This window comes from Sceloporus undulatus, chromosome 2 (assembly GCF_019175285.1).
Source record: "Sceloporus undulatus isolate JIND9_A2432 ecotype Alabama chromosome 2, SceUnd_v1.1, whole genome shotgun sequence".
NCBI classification, from domain to species: Eukaryota; Metazoa; Chordata; class Lepidosauria; order Squamata; family Phrynosomatidae; genus Sceloporus; species Sceloporus undulatus.
In genome coordinates this window covers 132,998,030-133,015,748 of record NC_056523.1, presented here as the reverse complement: position 1 = coordinate 133,015,748, position 17,719 = coordinate 132,998,030, and the positions used below count along the sequence as shown (strand labels likewise).

General features: G+C 39.8%; 1 long non-coding RNA gene across 2 annotated transcripts in view; it reads left to right on the top strand.

Annotated features, from left to right (window-relative positions):
- The first annotated feature begins 8,224 nt into the window (after window positions 1–8,224).
- LOC121921440 overlaps window positions 8,225–17,719 on the top strand; it is a 60,564-nt gene continuing 51,069 nt past the window's right edge. For both annotated transcript variants that reach the window (XR_006101945.1, XR_006101946.1), the window contains exons 1-2: window positions 8,225–8,310; window positions 8,858–8,963. This is a non-coding gene — a long non-coding RNA (uncharacterized LOC121921440). The remainder of the gene's footprint in view (window positions 8,311–8,857; window positions 8,964–17,719) is intronic.

Here is a 17,719-nt window from a genome sequence, read left to right as displayed (position 1 = left end):
TTCACTGTAATGACTGAGTCTGCCTGCCAAAACCTATCTTTGGAGTCCAACAACACTACCAACTTAGGGATTTCTGAGGCTCTAGGAAGAAGGGCAGTGAATGAAGACGCATCCACCCTTCTCCAAGCACCAGTTTGTGACAAGACCCCACAGAGTTTTCAGAGCTTTCTTGTCTGAAAGCCCTATATTGGTAGTATTGCATTGCTTCTAAGGCAGGTTTTTTGAGGTCACATCAGCAGACGTAGCTGCAACAACAAAGCTCCATAGTCATAGACACATCTCCTGATGCAGGATCTTGACCAATGTTTAATCATAATGTAATGTCACATTATTGAAAAAGTTAGTAAGAGCAGTAGCTTGTTGTTATACAGGAGTAAGACATTTTCAGGCATATATTAATGCACAGAATGAATGTGCAACTAAGGAAGATGATAGAGCCATCGGAGTCGAGATTCCCTCTGATCTAAGTTCTGTCCATGTTATTGTATATGGCCTCTAATTTAATAAGCAGATCCAGAAATCTGCTGTTTGGACAGAAGCCTGAAAGAGTAGATGAGGCTTCTCTTATTTCCTCAGAGGCCAATATAGTCCTAGATCTGCCTATTCTTTCTAGCAGACTTAATCTCAGAGACCTGTTGATAGGAGTTTCACAGTTTCACATCTGAGTACTGAATGTTTTTAAAGAAAGGGCTTTTAAAGGGTGCTGTACTGTTTGTAATTATAACTGGTTTAATATTTTGTTTTTAACTTTTCTTAATGTTATATTTCCAATCGTTTCAAATATTATTGACACTTTAAGTTCATTTTAATGTGGATCTTTTGTATGTTTTATTCCATTTGACAATTGAATTCCATCTTCATCTTGACCTTTCGGACCTTTTAACTATATTATATTTTTTTCCAGTTTGGTTTGGGGTAAAAATAGGAAATAAATAATGTTTAAAACAAATACACAAACAACATGTGCTGCCCAGACTCTTCCAAGCTACTTGGTAAAAAATGTTATTGATTGATTGATTGATTGATTGTTGGACTGCAGCTTTCAGAATCTAGTATTTCTGGCTAAAATATTCTGGGAGGTTTTGTCTCACAAAGTGACATTTCCAAAGTCTTGGAAATCTCATATATGAATATCAAATAGAATGTTATAATCAAAGTATGACTTCCTATATTCCTTTAAACTCAGCTATTAAAACTTTAAAAGAATTATAGCTTGGCTATTTGACACAGAATGAAATTTAAGACTCATCAGTAAATTAAAATAGTTGCATTATTGTGGTATACTTTCCGACTGTCCCAGTTTGGCAGGGATTGTCCCAATTCTTTAGTGTGCTGCTTCTTCATTTGCTTTTCAAATGTCCCACTGTATGCTTATTTCACTTTCCACCTTTTCAGTTTTTCATTCCCATCTTTTCAGAACTTCAGTTGTTGCAAACTGAGTTCAAAGTACAAATATAGGCTGGAATTCATCTGGGGACTTAACGTCTTCAATAATTGGCTTATATCTCTGGGAAATGGAATTAAGCAGTTTTGCAATGTTTGTATTCAGCAAGGCGGTGCTATTGCCTTACTGAAATGCTGAGGGTATGTTGGGAGAGAGGTGATCTTTAGTTATTTTCATTATATTTCCTTCTTTTTCCAAGTCTACAGATTGAGAAACATTAATCTTTACATCAGTGGCGTTGCTAGGATTGGTGTCACCCGGTGTGGTAACTCATAGTGTCTCCCCTTCCATTGACTTTCTCCCATTTCACACCATGCAGAATCCTTAGTAATGTTTTTGTACTAATGTTACTCATAAATCACAATCCCCAAATATCACTGAATGTAATGGCAACAGTTGTGACATAAACAACTAGCAAAATTAAAAGGATACCTTCAAATTACTATATCATACACACAATATATATGTAAATGTATATTTACATATACATAGTGAAGATTTGGTTAAAATGTGATGTTTTTAAAGACAATTTTAAAATAATATTTTTTAAAAGGTTCAATTGTTTTAAAAGATTTTTAAAAATGAAATTGGAAATTTTAATATTAAAAAATTCTGGAGCCTCTCTTTTCTCCTCCCAATGAGCTTCATCCCCCTCCCACCATCTCTTAAAGCATTTTAAATGGAAGCAGGTAAATGCCACAGCCCATTTCTCCCCAAAGGCAGGTGTTTGAGGAGCAGTGGTGTCACCTCCCTTTAGGTTTTGTTTTGTTTTTACGCAGTGCCCGGTTGAAACCTCTAAACTCCTGTTTTAGTAGAAGTTTGATGGTATAAGGCCTAGAATACTATACCTCACTCAGACACACACACACACACACACACAATGGCTTGTCTTCACATACAATGGGAGATCTTTCATTTTATGTGATAAGCGAATATAGAGTCACAGCCTTTCACTGCTGTTGAAAGAAAGCATGTGCTCAGCATCCTTGAAAATACACACAGAACAATGGGCAAGCTGTTCTGCCAGACATTTTAGCAGTTGTTACATAACCTGACTTATGACTACACAGGCTGTTTCTCCCAATTAGCACATAATGCATGTGCCTTTGTCTGTTCATTGTTGTTAGGCCAACAAGGATCACAGGCCATGCATTCTCTGGCTATGTTTGTGTTGTGAATCACCCAAAGGCATCTCTGTTGGAACAGATTCTATACACATGGGAAGGGACCTATCAAGATATAAAGCCATTGGGATTGTTTCAGGATATTTCTAATGCCTCGCTCTCTATTAAAGAAGGAGTTATTCGCATAACAAGGACGTTTGGCACTCCAACGTTTCACCACCAACATAATGCAAAGCATCCAGATGATTTCCTCTACAATGCAGGCAAAGCCTGTGAGTATGCTTCCTATCTAGTGTCGGAAACAGTAGTCCCACTGTAATTGTTTACACCTCTGGGCCATTGTGAACATTGGTTATCTACATACATGTTGAGGACAACAATTATATATTATAAAGTACTTCTGTTCTGATTAGAGCTTGCCATTTTCAGTTCAGTGGGTTACATTTAGTGCTTTATATGAATTCTGAATCGTAAACATTAATGTATAGGAATTTCATGTTATCAGTTATGAAATACAGATTGAGTTTCCCTTATCCAGAATTCTGAAATCAAAAATATTCCAACCCCCCCATTCATAGGTGGCTGAGATAGTTTAATGTATACTTTTTAATGTATGACTGTTTAATGTATACAAACTTTGTTTCATGCACAAAATCATTTAAAATATTATATATAAATTTACCTTCAGGCTACATGAATAAGGAGAATATGAAACATAAATGAATTTTGTGTTTAGATTTGGGTTCCATCTTCAGGATATCTTATTATGTACACAATTGCTTGTATTTTGAAATCCAAAAAAACCCAAAACCCAAAACAAAACCCCCCTGATAAGGAGGACTCAACCTGTATATTAAAGCTTCACTACTGTAATGGGCTACTTTTTGAATAACATACAAATGCATTCTCAGGTTTTATTTATTAATTAATTGATCAGATTAAAACAACTGAAGGTGTTCTTCTGACTAAATTAATTTATTGCACCCTTCCTCCAAGACATTCTGGAAGGCATACTTGATCTACACACCTCCATTTTATTCTTTCAGCAATCCTGTGAGAAAGTAGCCCAAGGCCACCATAATCCCAGAAATTTCATGTTTAAGTATAAGTCTGAATCTGGGTTTATCCTGTCCTGCCAACACAGTAACCACTATACCACACTAGGTCCAAATTATGTACATTGAGGATTCTAGATATACATGAAATAGAAAACTTTAGCATAGGAACAAAGCTGATCCCCCCTTCCTCAATCTCAGGTTCTATTCATAGTTGCTGCCAAAGGTTTTAAGCTGTAATTAAAAGGAAATGAGATTTTGTGGTGGTGGTGGGAGGGAGGGTTACAAAATGTTCCTAATCTTATTGAAAGCTGTTCTCCTTCCCACTGTCCATTTCAATACACAAATCAAAGGGTAAATATGAGTTCATGAGGCTTTTGTTTGAGAATAATGTAGTTCATGGATGAACTACATATTCAGCAAAACCAGTGATGAAGAATGATGGAAGTTAACATCTGTAGTTAACATCTGGAAAGTCACACATTGGACCTTATCAAACTTGGGGTTTGCAGCTCAGATCCACAGTCACTCCTGTTCTAGCAATGCAAAGCGTGATGTTTTTTCACACCAGATCCAGAGTCACTCCTGTCTAGTAATGCGAATTAAAGTTACCACACCTGATTGCCTTTCTGTTGCCCTTCCGAATCGAGGGGGAAGCACAGTCAGTTCTATTCCAAGCAAGTCACGTGGTGCAGATTCAAGCAAAGCGGGGTGAGTGTACATTGTATTACCACACCGGAGGGTTCAACGATGGATGCTGTCCTCCTTCCCTGCCCCCTCCTTAGCTGTCATCCTTCATCGGAGTGAAGAAGCAGTCAGGGGATGATGGGATAGGTCACTGGGGGTCGCTGGGGCCAGGATTGGGATGCAGAAGAAGGCAGAGGATGATGGGATAGCTCGCTGAGGTTCGCTGGGGCCAGGATCAGGATGCAGGAGAAGGCAGGGAATGATGGGATAGTGCACTGGGGGTCCCTGGGGACAGGATCGGGATGCAGGAAAAGGCAGGGGATGATGGGATAGCGCACTGGGGGTCCCTGAGGCCAGGATCAGGATGCAGGAGAAGGCAGAGGATGATGGGATAGCTCGATGGGGGTTGCTGGGGCCAGGATCGGGATGCAGGAGAAGGCAGTGGATGATAGGATAGCTCACTAGGGGTCCCTGGGGCCAGGATCAGGATGCAGGAAAAGGCAGGGGATGATGGGAATGATGGGATGGGTTGCATGGTGGCAGAGGGGGCGAGATGGCATGAAGGAGGAGGAGGGGGATGACGGAGCAGGACGCAGGGGGTCAAGGGGGGTGACATCGGAGTGGTTTTCCACACCAGACCAATTCGCAGTGCAATCGAAGTGAGCTTGGAAGCAAATTCTGTGAAGTCCCCTTTTTTCCGGTTTTACCAAAATGAGGGGTTACTTTGGAATCACTGTGGAAGCACCTCGCAAGGAGCTCCCATAGAAAGGAATGGCGTCTGATAACACTTTCACTTTACGACGTGAATGTGCATTGTTGGACATGCAGTCACATTGGAACTGACCGGCAAAAGCTCCAAAAAGCTCTGTGTGATATACTCCATTGTGCTATATACACATGTTTAATTCTGTAAAAAACATTTGAAAATAAAATGGCTTTGAAACAAAATGGCAAATATTTTCAAGCTCTAATGTTATGTCATGCGGAATCAAATTGATATCTTCAATATGGTTTGGACTACCAATCCTATCAACCCAGCCACATCTTCAATGGCCAGGGATTACGAAGTTTGTAACCCAAAACATCTGGCCGGCATAATATTGCTTCCACTCTGTGTATTGTACCATATTGGGAACATCTAGATCATTTGGTACTCTTCTGTGTTTGAAGGATGTATTCTCCTATATATGCATGTCTGTATGTGCTTTCAAGTCACCTGTCCACTTATAGTGATAGATTGTTATGCTTTTTAAGCCTTTGTAACATATATTATTTAGCTGGAGCCAGCGTGATGTACTAGTTTGAGTGTTATCTTAGGACACTGACTGGGAGACATTTGTTTAAATCACCATTCTGGCATGGAAATCCACTGGGTGACCTTGGGCAAGTCACACTCTCTCATCCTCAGAGGAAGGCAAGACCAAACTCCTCTGTGAACAAATTCTGCTGAGAAAAAAAAATGTAATAAGTTTGCCTTAGAGCTGCTATACTGTAAGTCAGAAATTACTTGAAGGGGCACAACAGTGTTTCACAGCTACAGGTTGAGTATCCCATACCTGGAATTCCAAAATCCGAAATATTACAAAATCCAAAATTGTCCACATGAGTGCCTGAGATAGTGACACTTTTACTTTCTGATTGTTCATTGTATACAGACTTTGTTTCTTGTACAAAATTATTAAAAATATTGTGTATAAAATTACCTTCAGGCTATGTGTATAAGATGTAAGTGAAACATAACTGAATTTCATACTTAGACTTGGGTTCCATCTCCAAGGTATCTCATTATGTACAGTGCATCCTTGGTATCCACTGGGGTTTAGTTCCAAGACCTCTAGTGGATACCAAAATCCGTGGATGCTCAAATCCCATTATATACAGTGGTGTAGTAAAATAATGTGCCTTATATAAAAGGCAAAATCAAGGTTTGTTTTGTGGAATTAAATTTATATATATTTAAATATTTTCAAACCATAGATGGTTGAATATGTGGATACAGAAGGTCAACCATATATGCTTATATTCCAAAATCAATAATAATAATAATAATAATAATAATAATAATAATCCCTTCTGACCCTAAGTATTTCAAACAAGGGAGACTCAACCTGTATTTTATTTTAAATTAGACTGCAAGCTATTTTGGGTCCCATTTGGGGTGAAAGGCAAATGCTCCCTATATATGCTCACCATTCTCTTGAGACTTCATGGCCTAAAGCTGAGCCAAGAAGTAGGGGGTTGGGATTGGTGGGATCTTGCAATGTCACAAAGGCAGGGCAGGGGAGTCAAGGTTTGGCAGGTGGACCAGAACTTCCTCTAGCTCAGATGATTGTTAAAATGGGCCTCTGGGATATCTGCAAAAAAATGGCCCTGGCATCTAGTAAAATCCAGCAGACCAGTAGTACACCAGCCCAAAACTGGAGGCAGAACCATTTTTAATGATTGAACAAGTGGCACAATACACCCACCACTGTCATCCCCACCAAGGCTTGCATCCCTACAATCCACATGATGCAAGTGAAGTTTTCCAGATCCTTCAGGGTTGCTGATGCTTCTGGGAGACTCAACACCAACTCATAAGAGCGTTTCCTCTGAGCTTGTACTACTGCTAGGACTTGTGCAACAAGAAGGCTCATGGGCTGCAGTGCTACCCTTGCTATCTTACTCCAAATGGTATGATAGACCCAAGCACATTCATCCACCAGCTCTTTTTCCAGTCCTCTCTCTCCTCACTGCAGGCTTATTTGGTGCATAGATATGTGCACAAGTACAACAATACTTTTATGTTGATTCAGTGAGCAAAAGTATGAACTGCGAACGGGCAGTGATAGATGCCCAGGCTTTAAAGCCACTTTACTCACAGAAAAACAAACTTTCACCTCCTAGAGGGTTAGTCACCCTGCAATTTGCCTCCTTGTCTGGAGACCGAGAGAAATACAATAGTTTCTTCAGTTTATCACTTGGCTATTAAAACCGGCTTACCACTATCCAGTTTAAAGCTTAAATCATGCAGCATCCACATCTTATCAGAAGGTTTTTGCTGTCAAATTTGCTGCCCGAATACAGCCCAGGTCCATCCCCGCTTCCAGGAGCGCTCTGCCAGCCCTTTTCTTAAATCAGAAAACTCCCGAATCCTAAAAAAAAGCCGTGCCGAGTGCTCCTGGAAGCAGGGTTGGACCCGGGCTGTATTTGGGTGGCAAATTCAGCAGCAAAAATTTTCTGATAAAATCAGAATACCAGCCAAATTAAGCTTTAAACTGGATAGAGGTAAGCCAGTTTTAATAGCCCAATGATAAGCACCTTCAGCCAGTCTCCTGAGACCTGGCAATCCTAATTCTTTATTCCATTCCTCCCAACTCTTCTCTTTTCCACTTCCAGTGCTTTTCAAGACAAGAAATAAGATAAAACCAGAGCAGCTAGGCCAAGAGGCTAAAAAACAAAAGGAAAAAGTTCTGCTTCACCAGAAACCTTATTCATCTTTGTCACTTACAACTGTAGGTGGGAACAATTCAGGGATAGGAAAGCAATAGAATCTGTTGGATGGTGCCATCCATACCATGTGTCTGTGTCTTTGTGGAGCTATCTCACTAAATCTGAGATACAGTGAATGGCATTTGTGTGTCATCAGGCAAAATTTCCCATCGTTTATGGTACAGTTCAAAAATGCCAACAAAATAACAACCCAAGCGTTTGCCTGAGCCGACGCATTAATGCGTTTTCAAAAACATTCCCTGTGGGATTTGCAGCTTGCTGGAGTCATGCTCAGCCATGTTTTCAGTATTAGTGGAAATGCCTCCAGGGATCAGCCATTCCCAGCAGCATGTGTGAAGTGGAATGCACATCCTTGGGCTTCAGCCTTTCTCCCTGTAACTAGAGAACGCCCAGGAATCCTGGCGCTGGGTAAGCAGAAAATACTGGAGCCATACCCTCCCAAACTAAGTGTCTCATCTCCACACACTTCTGTTAGGATTCTTCTTCCAGGCTCAGCACCATGACAGTGGTAAGGTTATATTTTTTTCCATGTGCTTGAAAAAGTGTTTACTCCTGCAAGGATAATGGCATTTAGGTCAAATTAAAAGGGAGTACCCATTTTCTCCCAGGATGCTGTACTTAGCACTAAGAGTATCTTCACAGAGGTCTTCTGCACTTTGGTTGTTGCAAGAAGAATGGGACCTAAACACCAATGAATTGAATTACCGTGAGGTTCTGAATAACACAGTTCCATCATGAATTTTTAAAGGATCATAATAGAGAGAACCTTGAAAGTAACCATTTCAATTTCATTTGATCATACCAAGGGGGATGGGACACATGGAATTAAGCAGATGATATGTGTATGATGAAGGGAGGTTGAGGGTGCTGAATCAGCCAAGGCAATCAATTTGCTAATGACAGGAGAGATCATAGCATGTTGGAAGAAAACTAGTAATAATTATTAGGGCCCTGAAGGGGTAGACTCAGGGGAACAGGATTATTGCAGTGGCATCTCAAATAATTGGCCATAGCTATTGAGTTAATAAACCTCTTCTGTTTCTCTCTATACCCAGCATCAGGAATTTGGACACAGGGTCTCAAAAGGACAGGATGAAGCACAGACATGCTCCCCACCCCCACCTATGTCAAAACAGCTGAAGGGTTCCTGTTACACAGCTGGTGAGTAATCTGACAAGGCTGAGAAGTTCATAGTGAAAGAGGGAGAGGAGAAAGGGACTTATGGTAGAAGCATGGCAAAAAATGACAGGAGTGCAGCAGCAGCAATGGGAGATACTGCAATAGTCTTAACAGCCATCATGGTCATGTTTTGTAATCTCTACCATTTCTTTTACAATGCTGTAAACTATATTTCATGATCTAGACAGGTTGGTTTGACCTTTATCTCTGGATTCAGTTTATAGCAATAGCAACAGCAAGTACATTTCTATACCGCTTATCAGTGCACTTAAGCACTCCCTAAGACCTAAGTGGTTTATAATCTGTTAGCCATTGCCCCCAACAAGCTGGGTACTCATTTTAGCGACCTTGGAAGGATACATGGCTGAGTTAATCCTGAGCCCCTGGCTGGTATTGACCTCATAACCCTGTGGTTTGTGAGTGAGTGGCTGCAGTACAGGCATTTAACCACTGTGCCACCCGGACTCCTTTATCCATTTATAAAACATTTGAATGTACCCACTCTTGGAGCTTTGATCATACTGAGACATCATTCATGTCTCACCATGCACAACAAAGCAACAGATATTTTGAGATCCCTGGGTGTAAGGTAGTTCACACACACTAGAGGAGAGCACTATTTTAATTTATTTTTATTTTATTTATATCCTGCTTTTCTCCCATATGGGATCCAATATGGCCTACACCATACCATATTCTCCAGTCCTCCCTTTAAAATATTTTTTTCTTTACCATTTGGAAAGACAAGACCATGAATCAAGGTGTCTAAATAAGGATTTCAGTGTACATCTTTCCATGATGTTTTGAGTCTGGAACAGCTTGTATTCAAAAAACCGATATGAGTCCCATTCAAATTCTGTGCTTCTGACCCTACAGCTTATGTAGCCAAGAATGACATGGCTGTCATTCAAAACTTCCAGTGCAATGTAGACATGTTTTCTAAAGAATGTGTTTCACATCTCAGGATGGCAAACTGATGGGCATTGGGGTGTTAGGTGCATTAGGAGAATCCCTAATCTCTCTCTCTAATCCAGCATCAGCAGATCAATGGCACATAGTATTAAACAGATCTATAGAGACTTAGTGATTGTACATCTGCACCATATAGATTGGTTACTGCACTTTCCTTAATTGCTGGCTAGTGCCTAGTGATGGTGGTGCTTTAGAAATCAGTTCTTAAATCTTACACCATTACACTGACTGCTGTTCCTTCTTGACTTCCTACTGATAATCTGGCTAAGCATTTCCTTCCCTAATTCCATCTGTTTATGAACATTTAATTTTGTACAAATTAACAGGTGTGAGACATTCATTTTCATTCCCTTTAAATACTAGGCAGTCAGCCTCTGTGCCCTAGATTTCTCTTGCAACCACCTGTTAAGTAGGCTCCTTTGAGTTTTTCCAGTTTGTTGATATTTTTCCTATAGGACAAGTTGTGTCCACTCCTGAACTAAATGCAATACAGTTGATCAAAACACTTTGATCATCCTAATTACATTTATATTGCAGTTGTTCTTCCCTCTCTTTCTTCTGCCTCTATTGCACATTATGTGTGCCCTAGCTTTTATTCTTTATTTTCTCATCTTTCTTTTGAATTATAATATCATTGTTGCAAGGATGATTGATTTTTTTAAATTGTTTCTCTGAAGTCTCCATTCCACTGGTCATAAATTTGATTTGAAAGTGACACTGATCACATAAAAATAAGTTTCCTGTGTAGCTTTGCACTTTGCTGGTGACATAGAATCATAGAGTTGGAAGAGACCACAAGAGCCATCCAGTCCAACCCCATTCTGCCATGCAGGAACTCTCAATCAAAGCATCCCCGACAGATGGCCATCCAGCCTCTGTTTAAAGAATTCCAAGGAGGATGTTTAAACCATTTTAAATGTGATCCATCTCATATGTAATTTTGTAAAAGCGACATTCTACTATACTTGTGGCATTCCTATGACCTGTTTCACAGGTGATACCACACACACACAAAAAACACATATAAAAGATATCCTGGAGAGATTGTGTGTTATGGGATGGTGTGTGTGCACAGTGTATCCATATTTAACACTTAGAATCCTAAAGGCATTTCCAGCAGCCAAAAACACCATAAAGAATGCATGAAGTCAGACACTGATGACAGGTACAAAACGGTAGGCACAAAATAGACAATGAAACGAGACAAAGATATAGTGCTTAACACAAATCTGGAGGAAGCTTCAGCCTCTCAGAGTTCAAGTAAAAACTATTAACAATATAAAAAGCAATGGGTACTCAAGACATACAAATGTGGGGGTGGAGATGAACTTGGTCATTCTTAGAAGAAACCCAGTTCAATAATAGATATTTAGTTAGCCATAGCAAAAAGCTGAAAGGGAACATAATAGTTCATTGTGTATCTAGGCTGACTCCTCCCCCCCAATTGGTGTTTTGGGTATGTGTAGGTACCGTCAGGTTACCTGTTGAATTATGATGACCCCGTGAATTTCATAGGGTTTTCTTAGGCAAGGAAGACTCAAGGGGTGTTTTTGCCAGTTCCTTCCTCTGAAATATAATCTACAGCACCTGATATTCATTGGTGGTCTTCCAACATGGATAAATTGCCTTGCCAATGCAATTGTACTTTTTTGACAGAATGATAACAAACATATGCAATCCAAGATTGCAAAAGCAGATTGTAGCATATCAGTCTGTGTCTCTCTTTATTGCTTTTGGCCAATGGCCATTGCAAAAATCAAAATAGTATTACAATACACATAAAGTTTCCATAAAAACAGTATACAACAGATTGTACCAAATAGCAAAAGTTTAACATTGACAGTTGTGGGTAACTTGGAAAACATGAATATATTAAGATTCACAGTTGGGCCCTTTTAGATCAAATTATCCCCATTACAGGAAACAGCAATCTCTACTATTGTATTTCTCCCTAGTCTTTTTAGCAGCAAGAGCAAACAACGCTACATGCCAGGTCACATATTTATCTGTGTCCATAAGGAGGTAAAATACGATTTCTTGAGAGTTTGAAAATATTTTGTTATTGATTAAAGGTAAAATAAAACGCTCCCTAGGATCTTTATACAAAGGGCAACAGTTTAAATAATGTACCAAATCCTCTGAATGGGGGCAGCCAACGATACATCTTCGTTCATTTTTCAGAACTTTTTAAAGCTTCCCATCTCTTTCAGCTGAATCAAACGTATTAAGCCTCAGTTCTGTGAAGGCTCGACGCAACTGGGTGAAAGTGAGGTTGTCAAAATAATCCGGGTGAACACAGAATTGTCTGAGACTATAATATAATAATAATAAATATAATAATAATAAAACTTTTATTTATATACCGCCTTTCCTTCCAATCAAAGCGGTGTACATCATTAAAACTCTATGATCCAAGTCATAGTACAATATAACGAACAATTCATACAATTCCAAAAATACAATCAAAATTTTAAAAAACAAATATAACAACAGTCGGGCGTTAGGTAAAAACTTCATCCATTAGGGACCAAATTCTACAAATTGGGAGGGTATGCTATCCGGAAGAGATAAGTTTTTAATACCTTCTTAAAGGTTTCCAATGTCGAACTAAGTCAAATCTCTTCCAGAAGCGCGTTCCAATGGGTTGGAGCTATTGCAGAATAGGCTCTTTGGTATGTTGCTGCCAATCTTACTTTTGGCCATTCGAGGACATATTTCCCTGTTGTTCTGAGGGTGTGGGGTGGATTATGTAGGGAGAGATGCTCCCTCAAGTAACTCGGGCCTAAGCCATATAGGGCTTTATAGGTGACGACCAACACTTTGTATTGCACCCGGAAGCTAATTGGCAGCCAGTGTAAAGATTTTAATACAGGTGTTATATGGTCAGTTCTAGAAGTTCTTGCGACCAATCTGGCTGCAGCATTTTGAACTAGTAGAAGCTTCCGAACTTGGTACAAAGGTAGCCCCATGTAGAGTGCATTGCAGAAATCCAAGCGAGAGGTTACCAGTGCATGTACTATCGTTTCAAGGTCGTTTTGGTCCAGACAGGGACGCAGTTGGCATATCAGCCGAAGCTGGTACCAAGCACTCCTGGCCATCACATCTACTTGAGATGATAACTGTAAAGATGAGTCCAGGAATACTCCCAAACTGCAAACTTTGTCCTTTAGGGGGGGAGAGTAACCCTGTCCAGGACTGGGTGGCAAATTTCCCTGTCTAGGCTTGGGGCACCTATCACGAGTACCTCTGTTTTCTCCAGATTCAACTTGAAGGGGCACATAGGGATTCGTGGACAGTATGTAAATCTGCAAGGGTAGTAACTTCTAATATTGTATTATTTATTTTTACCTTCCTTGCAGTATAATCTAACCCTGCCATTTCGCTCATTGGAAGCCCATACTTAGTAATTAATTGGGTGCCCCATGAACCCAATTATTAACAGGTAGTCCATTGTTAAGTTCCAAAAGATATTTTTTTGGTAATCTAGAGGGTGGCATCTCTTGGATCTTAAACCAATAACAAAAGATCCTTTTGTCTATTTGGCTTTCTAAAGTTGGAACAGAGGTTTCGAGACGAATCATAGCAGTTAGTGTGTCCCTAGGAAGTACTAGTAATGCCCTTAAAAATAATTCTGAAGCACTTCCATATCTGGGACCTTAGGTATGCCCGAGATCTCTGCCCCATAAAGGATTTGTGCCACAGTTTTCACTTGAAAGACCATGAGAGCAGGGTTTACTAAATTGCCTCCCTTATTAACAGCAAAGCTCAAGGTTGCTTTAGCTTGGATTTTAATGTTTGCCATATGTGGTTTCCAGGAGGCTGATTCAGAAAAAAAAATCACAGATATTTAAAGGATTTGACTTGTTTTATTATATGTTCATCTAAATGCCAAGAGTGTACTTTGGGGCGATTGTGGCATATTGTGCATTGATTACACAGCTTTGAATGTTTGTGCATGACAATTGTGCATCAATGTGATGTGCATTGTCACAGTACTGTAACTGGGGTATGCATAAATTTATGCTAGTTTTTTCAATGCAGGATCTTAACCTTAATTTTTTTTTAAAAAAAAGGAACAGCCACTGAGAGAGTAAGTGGAACTCCTCGGTGATAAGACATAATGGAATGATCCCTGATGTGAGGTTTAAATTCACCAAGAGATAGAAAGGCATCCAATTATGAAACACTGTTGTGGTAGATAGAGTTTATTATTGGTCAGATTGAGGAGCAATTTGCTGCTTATTTTTAAGGTGCATCTGTTCAGTTCTTCGTAAGGCAATCTTAATAGGAGCAATTCTTGCACGGCCGACTACAATTCACCACTCTTTCAGAGCTGTTACAAGAGTAGAGCTGCCCTGCTAGGACAGCTTTGGGTACATCACACTGACTGTCTCTATTTTTAACCCTTCACCCAGTAATGTTCCTTTATGGACATGAAGGACCCATGTTTTTCTTGAGATCAGTTACCTTTGCATCAGCAGTTACCAGCTGGCGAACAGGCTGAGTACAGAAATAGAGTGTCAATGCTGGGTGTCTCTTGTCCTCCATGTATGGCAATGAAATTTATTTTCCATCCTGCCCTTGTTAAATGTTCCACTTGACCCAGATAATCCAACCCAAAGCTCTTCTACCTAAAGGCACAGCAATCACAGACTGACAGCTATGCAACCCAGAATGACTTTCACAGGGAAGGATTCCTTACAATATGAAGTCAACGCTGCCCCCTCTCTCTTTCTCTCTCTCTCTCACACACACACACACACACACACACAGATGCAATAATCAGCAAGAAATCCTTCAAACAGAACATCAAGGATCTAACAAGATTAAATTTCTCTCAAAACTGTATGCCTCCCACTCCATCGTCTATTCATAAATGGCTGTTTTAACATAGTTCAATATTGATAGGCACTTTTGAGCTCCAGGCATGTTTCCTGTACTTTTATGAATGCTATTGCTGTTTAGTTAATTAAATCATTTCCATTCACAGTAGCATCAGAGGGAAGATACCTTCCCTATTTTGGTATTTATTTATCTATTCATTCATTCATTTTTGTATCCCACCCTTCCTCCAAGAATCTTAGAGCGATATACATGGTGGTCCCTGTGCCCCATGTTGAGCCCGGAATAACCATGAGAAGTAGTTTCTTCTGAGAAATAACAACTGTCCTGAGGTCAGCCAATGAGCTGAATCATGACTAAGTGGGAATTTGAACCCGGATGTCTTCAGACTTAGCCTAATAATTGAATGGTACTACTATACTGCATGGTAGAGCAAAACATGTATTCAGGTAACAGAATACTTTCATGTCTCTGTGCAAGGAGCTGGCCCAGTCTGCCTTATAAGATGGGTATCTAAAGGAGAATCTGTTTGCACAACCATCTCATCCAGACTAGCATCCATGTATTAACACTGAAGTTGCTTTGCCTGTGTTGAACAGATTAATCAGTATATGTTCACACAAAGCTTGGAATTGACTGAGTTGTCTGTAATTAGTTACTTTGGGGGTCAATGAGAAGCAGCCAGATGGCTTCTGCAACAGATATTATTGCATGCTAGAAGCCACACTGCAGAATTAAAGCAATTTGACACCACTTTAACTGCCATGACACATCCTACAGAATTTGTAGCTTGGTGAAGTATTCGAGCTGATCTGTCAGAGAGCCCTGGTGCGTCACCAAAAAACAAATTGCAGGTTTCTGGAGCATCACAGAAGTTAAGGTGGGATCAAACTGCTTTGTTTCTGCAGTGTGGCTCCGCCCTGGGTTAATCCTGAGAGGGTTCCTCAGCATAGGCTGAAGTAGCAACATGTTAGCACAAGTCAGACTATTCCTGCAGTCAGTTTATCAAACACAGTGAGGTAATCATGGGAAAGCATCACCACAGTAGCCTGGTGTTGCCTGGAAGTCCTCATAGGTAACAAGGAATTTCATGCAGGCGAGTGAGCAGGCCAGAGAAGGAGGAGCTGGTTTCCCTCTGTCCCTTCTCTGCCAACCAGTCTGCTTGGTAGAAAGGAGAATTGACTCTCCTTCTAAGATGATAATACACTGTGTTTCCATAGTGGCTGCAAATAACAATAATAATAATAATAATAATAATAATAATAATAATAATAATAATTTATTTATATCCCGCCTCTCTGTTTTCTCTTCTCTGAGATTGGCATGGAAATAAAAAGATATCAGATTATTGGAAGACCAGCAAATAAATAAATCAGACTGGTAATACCCGTGGACATATTTACCAGGCTGCTTTGCATGTGTTGCGTTTGCTGTTTGTTGTTGTTGTTAGTATTGTTGACTGCCTTCACATCATTTCTGACTTATGGCAAACCTAAGGCAAACCTATCAGGGTTTTCTTCATAAGATTTGTTCAGAGAGGGTTTGCCTTTTCCATCCTCTGAGGCTGAGAGAGTGCGACTTACCCACGGTTACCCAGTGGATTTCCATGGATGAGCAAGGATTTGAAACCTTTTGATCCAACTCCCAAACTACCACACCATATATTTGCTATGAAATAGCTAAATATTGTCTGACATTGACAGTGGGCTGTCAAACTGAAGGTTCTCCTGAATGTGATGATAAGAATGCACATAAATCCTGATGTATGACTTTTGAAATGATACTTATTTATGGGCTTCATTTTTTAGTTCAGTGACATCAACCTCCTTATTTCAACCTTTACAGGTGTGAACCCTTCTAGAAAGTATTTGTGTATCAGTGCTAGCATAAAGGTTGGCACACAGTGATTTGTGCTCCTTACCAAGTAAGACTTTTGGACACAAGTTCAATGGCAGGATGAAGATGGGATTGCAAACTAAAAGCAAAATATAGGTTGAGTCTCCCTTATCTGGAATTTTGAAATCCAAAATACTCCAAAATTCAACACTATCCAGATGGGTGGCTGAGACAGTGATTCCTTTGCTTTCTAATGGTTTGGTGTTACACAAACTTTGTTTCATGCACAAACTTATTAAAAAAATTGTGCATAAAATTATACAATAAATAAATAAAATTACCTTCAGGCTATGTGTATAAGGTGTATATGAAACATAAATGAATGTCATGTTTAGACTTGGGCCACATCTTCAAGCTATTTCATTATGTATATACAAATATTCAAAAATATGGAAAAACTCCAACATCCCAAACACTTCTGGTCTCAAGCATTTCGTATAACAGAGACTCAACTTGTACAGTAAAGTGGTGACGGTCTCTTGGGACTCTGTCTCCGTCTAGTGGTTAGAAAAAGGAAGTTCTGTGGCAGTCACTCCCTTTGGAGTAGGTGGCTCTACCTATGGAGCAGGGAGAACAGTGCTGAGTTGTTGGAAGACAACACTGTCTGTAACCTGTGGTCTACTCTGTGTGTCCTAAGCAAACATACTACCCTCAGCTATGCTAAAAGGATTTATCCTATTGCCTGTGGGGGGAAATGATTTAAACTAAATGTTGTTTGTTGTTGTGTGCCTTCAAGTCTTGGGGAAATGTTATTTTACGTGGGTAGGGAGGAATAACAAGGCAAATAATTTTTTAGAATGGCATCTATCCATTTTTGCCACCTCTCAGCCTTCCCAAATGTCTACTTCGCTGCTCATATTTAGATAGAAAATGACATGTAGCAGCCAGTTTGACAGATGTCTCTTGACTGCATGGATGAGCGCCTGCCAGTCTGTTGTGCTCTAACTTCCTTTGAACTTGCTATCTTTTCCTTCCTTCTTGTAATTCAAACCCAGAGAGTAATAGCCCTATTTGTTTGTGTATTCTCA